This window comes from Magnolia sinica, chromosome 10, assembly GCF_029962835.1.
Source record: "Magnolia sinica isolate HGM2019 chromosome 10, MsV1, whole genome shotgun sequence".
Lineage (NCBI taxonomy): Eukaryota > Viridiplantae > Streptophyta > Magnoliopsida > Magnoliales > Magnoliaceae > Magnolia > Magnolia sinica.
This window is the reverse complement of record NC_080582.1, coordinates 66214234-66226566: the sequence shown is the minus strand read 5'-3', so window position 1 is coordinate 66226566 and position 12333 is coordinate 66214234.

The following is a 12333-nucleotide window of genomic DNA, read 5'->3' as shown; positions in this document are numbered from 1 at the left end:
GCGATGCGAGATGCAACTCAAGCATGCCAATCCTCATCATGTATCAGTACAGTTCTCATTCTGGATAATCACCGGGGTTCAATACACTCCAAATGGCACTGTCGCTCTCCTAGCCGCACAGTCCAAGTGAGCGTAAGAAACCTCACTATCCGCCTGACCAATAGTCTGCCAATACCTATCCGGCACGTCGATAGCGGACCCATTCGCGAGCTGGTCAAACTCAGCCTAGTATTGCCCCCTACCCTCGGGCGAGTAAGGCCACACTCCTTTCCAACCAACCACGACACAGTGGGAGACGCGGCCTCCTGGTATTCGGCCCTCATGCGCTCATATATCCACCCGGTCTCGAAGTTGGAGTCATCCTTTGGTACCATCGGGTTTAGGAATTTTCACCCAGGGACGTCTATGACGCCCGTATGCTAGAACCAAATATTTTCAGTTTCCAATCCTGCCATCCACGATGTGTCTGTGGAGGCTATGGCCCTGATGTGGCTAGGGCATACAGTAACTACAATCACACAAATGCAAGTGCATGAATCACACTCTCAGTCATGCAACAACCCTGTATATACCATGCACTTATATGAGGTAACTCCGCCTATCAGGGAGCCCATAAACAGTCTATCCAAAGGTATATGCTATGATCGGTCACTCCTCACATCAGGCATACATATGGTGCGAATGATCATGAATTATGGATCTATACTAAACATGTATAAAGAGATGGGCTCTAGGTATAATGGAGATAGCCCTAGACAGCCTACTTACCACAATTATGGGCCTATCAGTGGGCCTTAGGGAGAGTTATAATGCGGACATTTAACCAACATTATCCATTCAATGTGGACATCAAACCAACATTGCTCCCAAGGGATGGCCTTCCATGAATTACACATTGTAATGGGCCTCTTGTGCATCTAATTGGGCCTTGACCCAAGGACCCAAATACATCAAATGGGCTACATGACATGAGCCCCATATCTATCTCAAGGTGGGCCTCAATGGGCCTCATAATATGGGCCTAATACAAATCAAGGTGGGCCTCAACAAGGACCACTAATGCATGAAGATGGGCCTCCATAATGGGCCTTAAATTATCTCCAAAACAGTTGGACAGTGGGATGAAACACATACATTATGATGGAGCCCACACTAATAGAGGGTGTGGTTTACAATACTTACATAAGTGGGGCCCACCAAAATGCTCATTTTCCACCCAGCCTAAGGCCCAATATAATGTTTATTTTCCACCCAACTTAAGGCCCAATATAATGTTTATTTTCCACCCAACTTAAGGCCCAACATAATGTTTATTTTCCACCCAACTGTTCATAAAGCTACCTGAACCAAGGTAGGGCCCACTGGACTGGGCCCACTGGAATGTTTATTTTCCACCCAAACTATTCATAAGGTCCCACGGACCGTGGGTGGGGCCCACCATTTATTTATTTATTATTATTATTATTATTATTTTTTTCCACAGTACACGGTCAGGGAGTCCACGGTGATGTTTATTAACGTCCAACCTTTTTAAAAGGTCATGTGGACGGTGGATGTGGGGCCCACCGAAGTGTGGTTCACGAATCCAGCCCATCCATTATGTGGGTCTCATCTGGCTAACGGTCCAGCTCAAGTTTCAGCAACATCCAAAACTCAGGTAGGCCCCACCAAATGATTTTATATGTTTTGGCATGTCTTCACATGATTTTAAATGATGTGGCCCACCGGAGTTCCATATACAGCTGATTTTTGGGTTGGATGGCTGGTCCATGGGGACCCAGCAAATGCACGGTGTGGATGGTCTAAACGCATCGAAGTGGGACCCACAGCTGGGGCCGTGAGCCCCAGTCCGTCCGTCCGTCCACGGCTGGCGCAGTGGCAGCAGCAGCGTCAGCGCTGCTGCCTCCCTTCTTTTTTTTTTTTTTTTGAAAAGCAATTTTTCTGCGGATTTTCATAGTCGGGGCCCGCATCCACAAGATCTACTCCAGCCATGGGTCCCTGTGGCTTGATACAAGCCCATAGAGTCCAATATTGGGCTATTTTTAATATACAGAGCATCAGGGAGTAAACCGAAGGTAGGAACACTGTTTCCTATGGTATGGCCTGCTTGATTCTCAGATTGGTCCCAAATTTTAGCTCAACGGTTAAAATGATCTGGGCAACGGGATAGACGACTTAGATTATATGTATACATTAAGGTGGGGCCTGCACGAGTGGTTCACCATTTCTCTCTCTCTTCTTTTTTTCTTTTTTTTTTTTAAAGCAGTGCCAGTTAGCACTTTACGTTGCCAACGTCCAGCGTCCCTGGACGCTGGACGACTTACATAATCACTTCATTGTGGTGGGCCCCACGTGGACGTGGCCCACCAATATAAATAAATATATATATATAATATATTCCTTATATTATATATGTATATAAATACATATTATATTATATATTATATACATATATTATATAAAATATACATATATGTATATATATATATATATAAAGATGCATTGGGCCCATCCAAACAGTGGATGGTGCGGATCATCACCTATAATAGAGTGGGCCACACCGTCTGATGTAGATGGACGGGGGAGATGTAACACATATTGGTGGGATCCACACCATTACAAAGAAAGAAAGAGAGAGAGAGATAGAGAGAGATACACGGTGAGATAGAGGAACCCCGCCACTATGGGCCCTCTTGATTAAATCACATACATCCAAATGGGTCCCACCAACAAGTGGGCCCTAAAATTTAAAATAATGGATAATCACCCACCTTATCTTCCTTCTCCTTACTCCCTTGGACTCCTTAGCTCCTTACCTTCACTTTTAATGGAGGATGATGGGGGATTAATGGTGTGGATGAGAGATGGGAGGGTGTAGATGGAGGATGGAAGGTGGACCACACTTGTGGTTTGGGAGAGAAGTGTTGGACGTGAGAGGCTTGGTTACTTGGAGAGATTTGAGAAAATGAGAGAGAAAATGAGAGGATGGGAGTGATATGAGGTGATGGAGTGATGGGTGTAATTAATGAGGCATGGGTTGGTTTGAAAAGTGAGTAAAGGAGGGATGGGTGAAGAGAGAGAGAGTTGACTTTGAGGAGAAAGAGGGATGGGTTGTTGTACTTGAGGTATGGATACATTTAATGGTTGATTGATGAGACTAATTGTAGAGATTCCCTCGAAATCCGTAACGTGCGGTGTTTCTTCGGAATAAACGCAGATCGGCATCTTCTTGCCTGGGTATCGGTTCGGTGCGCAAGTCACGGCATTGGAACCGCGGCGCGCCGTTGTGAAAGTTAGGAAGGGTTCTGTCACCCTACCATGCCCATGGGACGATGGTGAACAACGGGTCTTACTAATTTCACAATCTCAATAATGGAAAACATACTTAAAGCTATCACAGATCCATTGTAATTTAAGTCACAACAAACCATTAAAAACTAAAAGTATACCTTCATAATCAAACTAAAATCCAAGAGAATCCATAAAACATGAATTAAAGCAAAACAACCATCCTAATCACGCTACAAGCTTCACCTCTTAGCCCTAGCTAAGAGGTTCAGCCAACCATAGACATGATCAACTAAAGTCTCTTAAAACATCAAAAGAAGGAAAGAAATTAAAGAGGAAAAGGAAAAGGAAAACTCCACGCTGATGGCCGTCCACCCTCTCTCTCTCTCTTTCTTCCCACGTCCAAGCTCGCAAGGTGCCTCCACGGCTGCCCTAGATCATCTCTCCCTCTCTCACATGTTTACAACATCCTTTTATAGCTGCTGGAAGCTAGAGTCGGTGGTAGAGTCGCAACAGGAAACGGAGTGCAACTTTTCGCAGCCAAGTTTCAGTGTCTCAAAACTCACCACTTTCCTCGCTCAATTTTCAAAGAAACACCGTCCCTTAGGACGTTTTTGAGTGCTCTACATGATGGACGGTTCAGATTTACCATATGATGAAAGATGGTGGGCCACAACCGCCTGAAAATCTGAATTTTTGCGGATGTGCGAAAGCTTTCGCACCTCTTCGCTGTCGTGATCGGTGGGCCCCACAGAGGTATTTTCAGAGAAATCCACCCCGTCCATTGGATTCAGGATGAAATTTCAGTCAAGAATGGGTGGTTTTGAACGTCCATTGACGCGGCCCAGAGAAGAAATCACGCCAAAAATCGTTTTGAACGTCGCAGGACCGCCTGTTTGTGGCCTCTGTATCGCGCACATGTGCACGCATGGGTGTAAAATTTCAGCAAGGTTTTGTAGTATTCGAGGCCGTCTACACGATGAACGGATCAGATTGGTCGGACAGGCCATGGGTGGGGCCCACAAACTTCCACAAAATGGACTCTCGCCGGATGCGAAATAGGGACGCGGAAGCTTCCGCTGTGACGTTGGTGGGGCCCACTTTAGTGTTATTTTGACAAATCCAAGCCGCTCATTGAACTCCCCTCGAAAAACCAGTCAGGAAAGAGTATTTTTGGCTATACTTTGATGCGGCCCACGTAATCTTTAAAGCCACCGTCCGTTTTGTGTTTGAATGGTTATAATCTCATCCTCTTTGTTTCATCAAATATTGTCACCTAGGCCTTGGTAACATAGGCCTTGGAAATATAATGGACGGTTTGGATTGTCCATTGGGACAATGTATGGGCCCCACAACAGCAACCGAGTGTCCGTTTCTCGGACACTGTTTTACAAAAAACAAAAATTTCTATTTTCGCGTGAAGAGTCGGTCAACACCGACTTTAACCAAGTTAGTCGATCCGGTGCACAGCAAATAAGTGTGCACTGTGTACGCACACGTGCACATACAGGGCCCCTTGTGATGTTTCTCAAAAATCCAATCCATCCATTCATTTTGTTGCCCTATTTAAGGCATTGGGTCCAAAGTTGAGGCAGTTCCAGATATCAGGTGGGCCCCAAAATGAGATTTTATGGGCTGATCTGTCCTTTGGGCCACTTCCACAATGATCCAATAGTTGAAATTTTACATGTACGGTTAATTTATGGTCCTCAAGCCATGTATAAAGTTTCGAACCGAATGGATGGTAGGAACCCCGTGATGTTGCATTCTGAATGATTTTCAGGCCACTTGAGCTTTAGTTTCCCAATTTTCTCAGATCTCTGGCATATAATTCCATCGATCTTGGTCCCCTGGGGTCCATCTCTTGCCTTTGGTGTCATCAAAGCGTTAAATCCATGGTTTAAGCACCCCTTTTCAGTCCATGCTCGTAAATACACTCTGCATCACGAACACAATTAAATTGGGCCATTGAACGGTATCATGCTTATAAATTCAGGCAATAATTGGGTCTGATATGCAATATTTGACCCTCAACACAACCCCTAACCAGCATTTTGTTGTCCCGAGCAAAGTATGTGAAAGATAAGTTAAAAAATACAGGATAATTTCTATGTACTCAAGTGATATTTTGAAAAGCGATTCAGATACAAGAAATTTAAGATTCATGAATGTTGGGCATTATTTTCTCCTGAACTCAAGCCCACAGTAATTTCACATTCAACTTAAAGTAGTAATCCATCAATTAGAAAAAATTCTAAACATTAGGATCCCTGAGTATATAGTCTAGTCTCGACTTATCAACATTAAGATTCAATTCATTATTTCATGATATCATTGGTAACCACAAGAGCATTCAGGACACCCAAAACTTAAACTAAAACATGCCTCATAGATCATTCTTTTTCTTTCTTTTAGCCTTTGATTTTTCTATTAAAAGGAGCACCAAGGAGGGGAATCAAGTACTTACCTATAGGGAGTAAACCTATGGTGAAGACTGTACACCCAACCCTTTTCACATATGTCCATGGGGAATTAAATCTACACCTATAGGGAGCAAACCTATGGTGAAGATTATTTGCCCAACCCTTTCCAAAGGCATCTGTTTTTTTTTTTTTTTCGATTGAAATTGATCATGACAGACAAATTTTCCAGGCTGGTTCCTTTCATGTTTAATGATTACCAAGTCAATCCTTCGATATTGAACTGAAACCTTACTATGTAAGCGAGATGTGACATGTGAAATCGTGACTCAATCAATGTTTAAAACTTCTAATCATGAATTAACAATTCAGACTTAAATGTGAAATCTACTAGATAATTGAATCCAAGAGTCATAAATGACCAACATCACGTAGCTTGAGATTCTAAGTCAAAGATGCCCGTCAAAATCACCTCGAATTCATAAGAAATCCCAAAAAATTTAAAAATTTTCACAATTTTTGCTCAAAACTAAGAAAATATTGATTAGGTAACCTAATCTTCCACCCCCAACCTAAAATCTACATTATCCTCAATGTAAACAATATGAGCATGCAATGCACATGAGACAACGAAAGTAAATGAGAAGTGATGGGAAGATAGTACCTAGATAACGAATCGAGAGACTTCCCAAAGATATCAGAGCAGGTTAGCAGAAGAGAGAAACCAACAAAAGCAAACTATCCTAAAACAACGTATCAAGCAAACTAACCTAACAGCATAAAGCCGTCTATGCTAGAACAACATAAAGCAAACTACCCTAGTCCTTTTAAAGCAGGAAAAAACTACTCGATTATGTCGCAAGGTTCCTCTGGCCAATATCGTGATAAGTTTCTCAGAGTAAGTTTCTCAACAGATCATCCAAAAGCCCCTTTTGCAATAGGCTTGGATGCCCTGGAGCTTGACTTTCCAAGAGAAACTTATGTACCTCATTAAAATTTTCTTTGTTGATTTGCTTGAGGTATCCAAAGTATATATGATTCACCGGTGTCAGAAAAAGTTGCAATGTTAGTATCCCATGGTGAATCGGAGACTACGGGTAGATCAAATTGAGAAAAATTTTCACGAAGTGGTGTAGTCTCAACACATTAAGAAGCAGACTTTGGTTCAATTTTCAGCTCCTCCTCCCTAATGGTAAACATTCGAGGATCCGTGGAAGAAGGGGCTTCAGAGTAAGGGTTCTCTCGGTCAGTGATGATTACCGAGATGTTGTCTTGCAAGGCATTCACTATGTCTCTTATTATGAGATCATTTGAATCTGCAAAGTGTACCAAGCAATCATCCAAAGAGTTGAAAAATTCAGTTGAGCGTGACTTATGTTCCACATTAGAGCTCGTAATGATCTGCCCAAGGAATCCTTCGTCTTTAAAGGTAAACGGAGGTGTGCTCTCTTGCTCCAGCCCTACAATGATTGAGGGTCAGTAGATGAAGCATTGATGTGAAGGCTTTGTTCATTGATACTACTCAGAGGAGGCTTTGAATCGTTGACATTCAATAGTTTAGATGGTAGCCTCAACTGGGTGGTTTCAAATTTTAGAGTCATATTGAGTAACTCGTCCATCTCCCGAATCATATCATTATTCAATTCAGGGGAGTGGTCCAAACATATTTCACAAGAGACAGAAGGGTCGGTTGTAAGGAGCTCATCCACTTTTAGATCAGACATGTTAGGTGAGTGGAGTAAGTTCTTCTGACTGATCACTTCGTGTACTTCTTGATCACTGATCTGGACCATACTTAAGATTGATTCTAGGGGAATTTGGGCTGAACATTCATGATCATCATCATAATACATATCATCGTCTAATTTCGTGCAGTGCACACTTGGGATGGGATCGGTTTCCTCACATTCTATTCCTAAATTCGGTTGATGTTCGAATAAACTAACCTCTACCTCATCACTGAGATCCTGTGTGTCATGTAAGGAAGGTGTGTCATCATCATTGTATTTGAAAGATATCCACATCTCTTGACCATTCCTTTGAACCATCATTGAGATTGACTCATCGAAAAATTGAACCATATGTTCATTAATGGACTCCAACTCATTTGTAATTCCAGAGTTCTTCAAAAGCGAGTTAGGATCACTTTCCTCGTATTGTAATTCTGGAATGAATTGTGGCTGGAATGAATGAGCTTCCTCTACCTTATCGAGGTGCGAATTAAGCACTTCTAATGATTTTCTAATTTTCATAAGACAGGCCATGTTATGCTGAAATGAATCATCTTGAATTGTTTCTGGTTGGGTCTCAAAGGTAGGGTATCCAAGAGAATAGTCATGACAACATGTTGTTGGTTCATTTTTCCAATTTTGACGTTTTCACTGGTTATAGTTATACTGATCATACATGGGAGAATATGATGGTTGATAATAATCATCATTCCCATAATTACGATCGTATATGGCCCTATTAACCGATGGAACATAACGTTCTAGTTGGTTCTTAATATCGATTCTCGATGGAGAGAAATCTTGAGGTATACGTTAAATTCCACAACTCTCAGGCATTCCCCAATATCTCCTATCCATCTCAGCGTATGCACGTACCCACGCTTCCATGATAGAACCCTAACTCTGAGTCTAATCCTAAAGGAAAAATCCTACAACAATATAGAAAGTAAGTAGAGGAGAAGTTAGAAAGAAGTTACCAGATTGGAGTTCCTATGTTAAAATCTTGCAAAAGGAAATAAAAGAAATTAGTTTCTAAAAATAGAAAAAAATTCTAGAAATAAAAAGCTAGGAAAAAAAATTTCTAAAACTAGAAAATAGAAAGTTACTTAAAGGAAGAATCTAAATCTAAAATTAGAAAATAGAAAATTTCTAAAAAAGAAAGCCTAGAATTAGAAAATTTCTAAAAAATAAAACCCTAATTCTAAAAATAGAAAAAGTAGAAAATTTAGAAAGGGATTACCAAATTAGAAGTTTATATCAGGATCCTACAAGACAGGAAAACATGTTAGTTTCTAAAAATAAAATTAAAAAAAAAAAAACTTTAACCTGAAGTTAGTAAAATCCTAATCTTAACCTAATTCTAAAATTAATTAATTCCAGAAAATGTAACCGTCATTCCCCGGCAACGGCGCCAAAAACTTGTTCATTCCCCAAGTGCAAGGTTGTGATGTAGTAATAAACTCGGTGAGACCGAGGTCGAATCCCAAGGGACTGATACCTGTACGTAATTTGAAACTAACTAGAGCTAGAACTAGAATGAGATGAAATCTAAATCCAGTGTAATTTGATGAATAATTGTGAAATAAATTATTTAAAAACTAATAAAAATAAAGGTGAGAGCTAGGGTGCCAAGGATCCACTTGTAGCAATTGGGAAGCTACCTTGCATAATTCAAGGACACAGCTGGAATCAAAGTCCTACCTTATCCAGTTGGTAAGAAGAGATTTGTCAGATCTCTGAACTTCTTATGGATCTAATCATCAACAGATAAGATTGGTGAAGATTTGGAAGTGATCCCATCACCTAACCATGCCCAGGAGACAATGGCAAACAACAACGATTTACTAATCTCACGGCCAATCATAAGAGAATTGTGAAAGTTAGGAAGGGTTCCGTCACCCTACCATGCCCATGGGACGATGGTGAACAACGGGTCTTACTAATTTCACAATCTCAATAATGGAAAACATACTTAAAGCTATCGCAGATCCATTATAATTTAAGTCACAATAAACCATTAAAAACTAAAAGTATACCTTCATAATCAAACTAAAATCCAAGAGAATCCATAAAACATGAATTAAAGCAAAACAACCATCCTAATCATGCTACAAGCTTCACCTCTTAGCCCTAGCTAAGAGGTTCAGCCAACCATAGACATGATCAACTAAAGTCTCTTAAAACATCAAAAGAAGGAAAGAAATTAAAGAGGAAAAGGAAAAGGGAAACTCCACGCTGATGGCCGTCCACCCTCTCTCTCTCTCTCTCTCTCTCTCTCTCTCTCTCTCTCTCTCTCTCTCTCTCTCTTTCTTCCCACGTCCAAGCTCGCAAGGTGCCTCCACTGCTGCCCTAGATCATCTCCTCCCCCTCTCTCATGTTCACAACCTCCTTTTATAGCTGTTGGAAGGCTAGAGTCGGTAGCAAAGTCGAGGCAGGAAACGGAGTGCAACTTTTCGCAGCTAAGTTTCAGTGTCTCAAAACTCACCACTTTCCTCGCTCAATTTTCAAAGAAACACCGTCCCTTAGGACATTTTTGAGTGCTCTACATGATGGACGGTTCAGATTTACCATATGATAAAAGATGGTGGGCCATAACCGCCTGAAAATCCAGATTTTTGCAGATGTACGAAAGCTTTCGCACCTCTTCGTTGTCGTGATCGGTGGGCCCCACAGAGGTATTTACAGGGAAATTCACCCCGTCCATTGGATTCAGGACAAAATTTCAGTCAAGAATGAGTGGTTTTAAACGTCCATTGACACGGCCCAAAGAAGAAATCACGCTAAAAATCTGTTCACTCCCCAAATGCAAGGTTGTGATGTAGTAATAAACTCGGTGAAACCGAGGTCGAATCCCAAGGGATTGATACCTGTACGTAATTTGAAACTAACTAGAGCTAGAACTAGAATGAGATGAAATCTAAATCAAGTGTAATTTGATGAATAATTGTGAAATAAATTAATTAAAAACTAATAAAAATAAAGGTGAGAGCTAGGGTGCCAAGGATCCACTTGTAGCAATTGGGAAGCTACCTTGTATAATTCAAGGACACAGCTGGAATCAGAGTCCTATCTTATCCAGCTTTTAAGAAGAGATTTGTCAGATCTCTGAACTTCTTATGGATCTAATCATCAACAGATAAGATTGGTGAAGATTTGGAAGTAATCCCATCAGCTAACCATGCCCAGGAGACGATGACAATCAACAACGATTTACTAATCTCACGGCCAATCATAAGAGAATTGTGAAAGTTAGGAAGGGTTCTGTCACCCTATCCTAGTACGTACCATTCCGTAGGCTTTCGCGGTCCTCCGATCAAATTTCGGTGACCCACGACGTGTAAATAGCAGTGGCGTGTGACCCTGAATCATATCTCGTATTTTAGAGTCGGCTCGACCCGAGACTTGTACCCTAGCGACCGCGCCGTCGCCGCGGTTCCGATGTCGCGTCTCACGCGCCGAGGTGATACCCAGGCCAGAAGATGTGGACCCGTGTTCAGTTCGAGGAAAACACCGCGCTGTTGCAAAATCCAAGAAAAACATCACATCAAATCCCATCAATCTCATCAATCAATTACACATCACCTCACATGTCAAAGTACAACCCTATCCCTAAGCAACCTCCAAAGTCAAACTCTCTCTTACACAAAGTACACCCACCACATCACTCACCCATCTCTCTCTTTCAACCTCTCTCTCTCTCTCATCTCTCTCTCCCTCATTCTCTCCAAGCAACCGTCCATGGCTTCCATGAGGGAGAAATTAGTGTGGCCCACCTTCTTAGCTTCCATCTCCACCATCCAAGTCCGATCTCAACCGTTGAAGTCCACCCATTTGAGCTCTAGCCTGCATTGGCGGAAGAATGAAGAAGAAATCTAACGGTGAGTGCTTTTATTTGTTGATTTTGATGATTTGAGGGCCCACTTGTAGTGGGACCCATCTTGATGTATGCATGTATAAGGAGGGCGTATAGTGGCAGGGTCCCTCCCATCTCACCCTCGTGTCTCTCTCTCTCTCTGTCCTTGATTGCATGGCCCACCTTGATGTATTATCCTCACCATCCGATCTTGAGGCCCACCATGTTGCTGCCCAATTTTGGGACAGATCTGATGAAGGGAAAAACACAATATTAGCTCGATCCGTGGAGTGGCCCGTTGGTGTGGATCCCACCATCTATGTATTGCATGTGTACTGCACTGCTGGGCGTGTGCAACCACATATCTCAGCTGATCTAATCCCTGGTGGGCCACACCACATGGACCCACCCTGCAGCATAAGAAACCCCAAATAGCTATCCAGCGTCCAGAGGGTCTGGACGCTGGAACGAATCTTGTGACATATATTATATAATATATATTTATATATAATATATATAATATAAATATGCATATTGTGGTGGGACCACATCCACGTGGGAGCCCACCTTGCTGCATATATTCAAACCGTCCATCAATGATGGTGGGACCCACCCCACGCATGGGGGCCTACCTTGATGATATGTATATCCTCACCATCCAAATCCCTGGACGGTGGGAAAAACAGATTGGCTGGTGTACTTCACACCAATAAATAGCTGTTGTTGATATGTCAACAAGCTAGGTGGGCTTGATCATGATCGTATGTGCTATATCTCAACCGTCCATCTGAGCAGCGGGTCCCACGCAGCTGATTTACTGCTGTATTATGTCAGTAGGAGGGTCTGATCATGAAGCATGTGTAGTATCTGGGCCATCCATCTGCTGGACGGCCAGCAGCCACAACTGCTGTGACGTTAGCAAGTCATGTGGGTCCCAATCGTGAGGTGTGTTTTATATCCAAACTGTTCACCCATGTGGGACTCACACGTGGTGCATCTGCCTTCCATCCACACCGTCCAGTGGTCTGGACAGTGGGGAAAC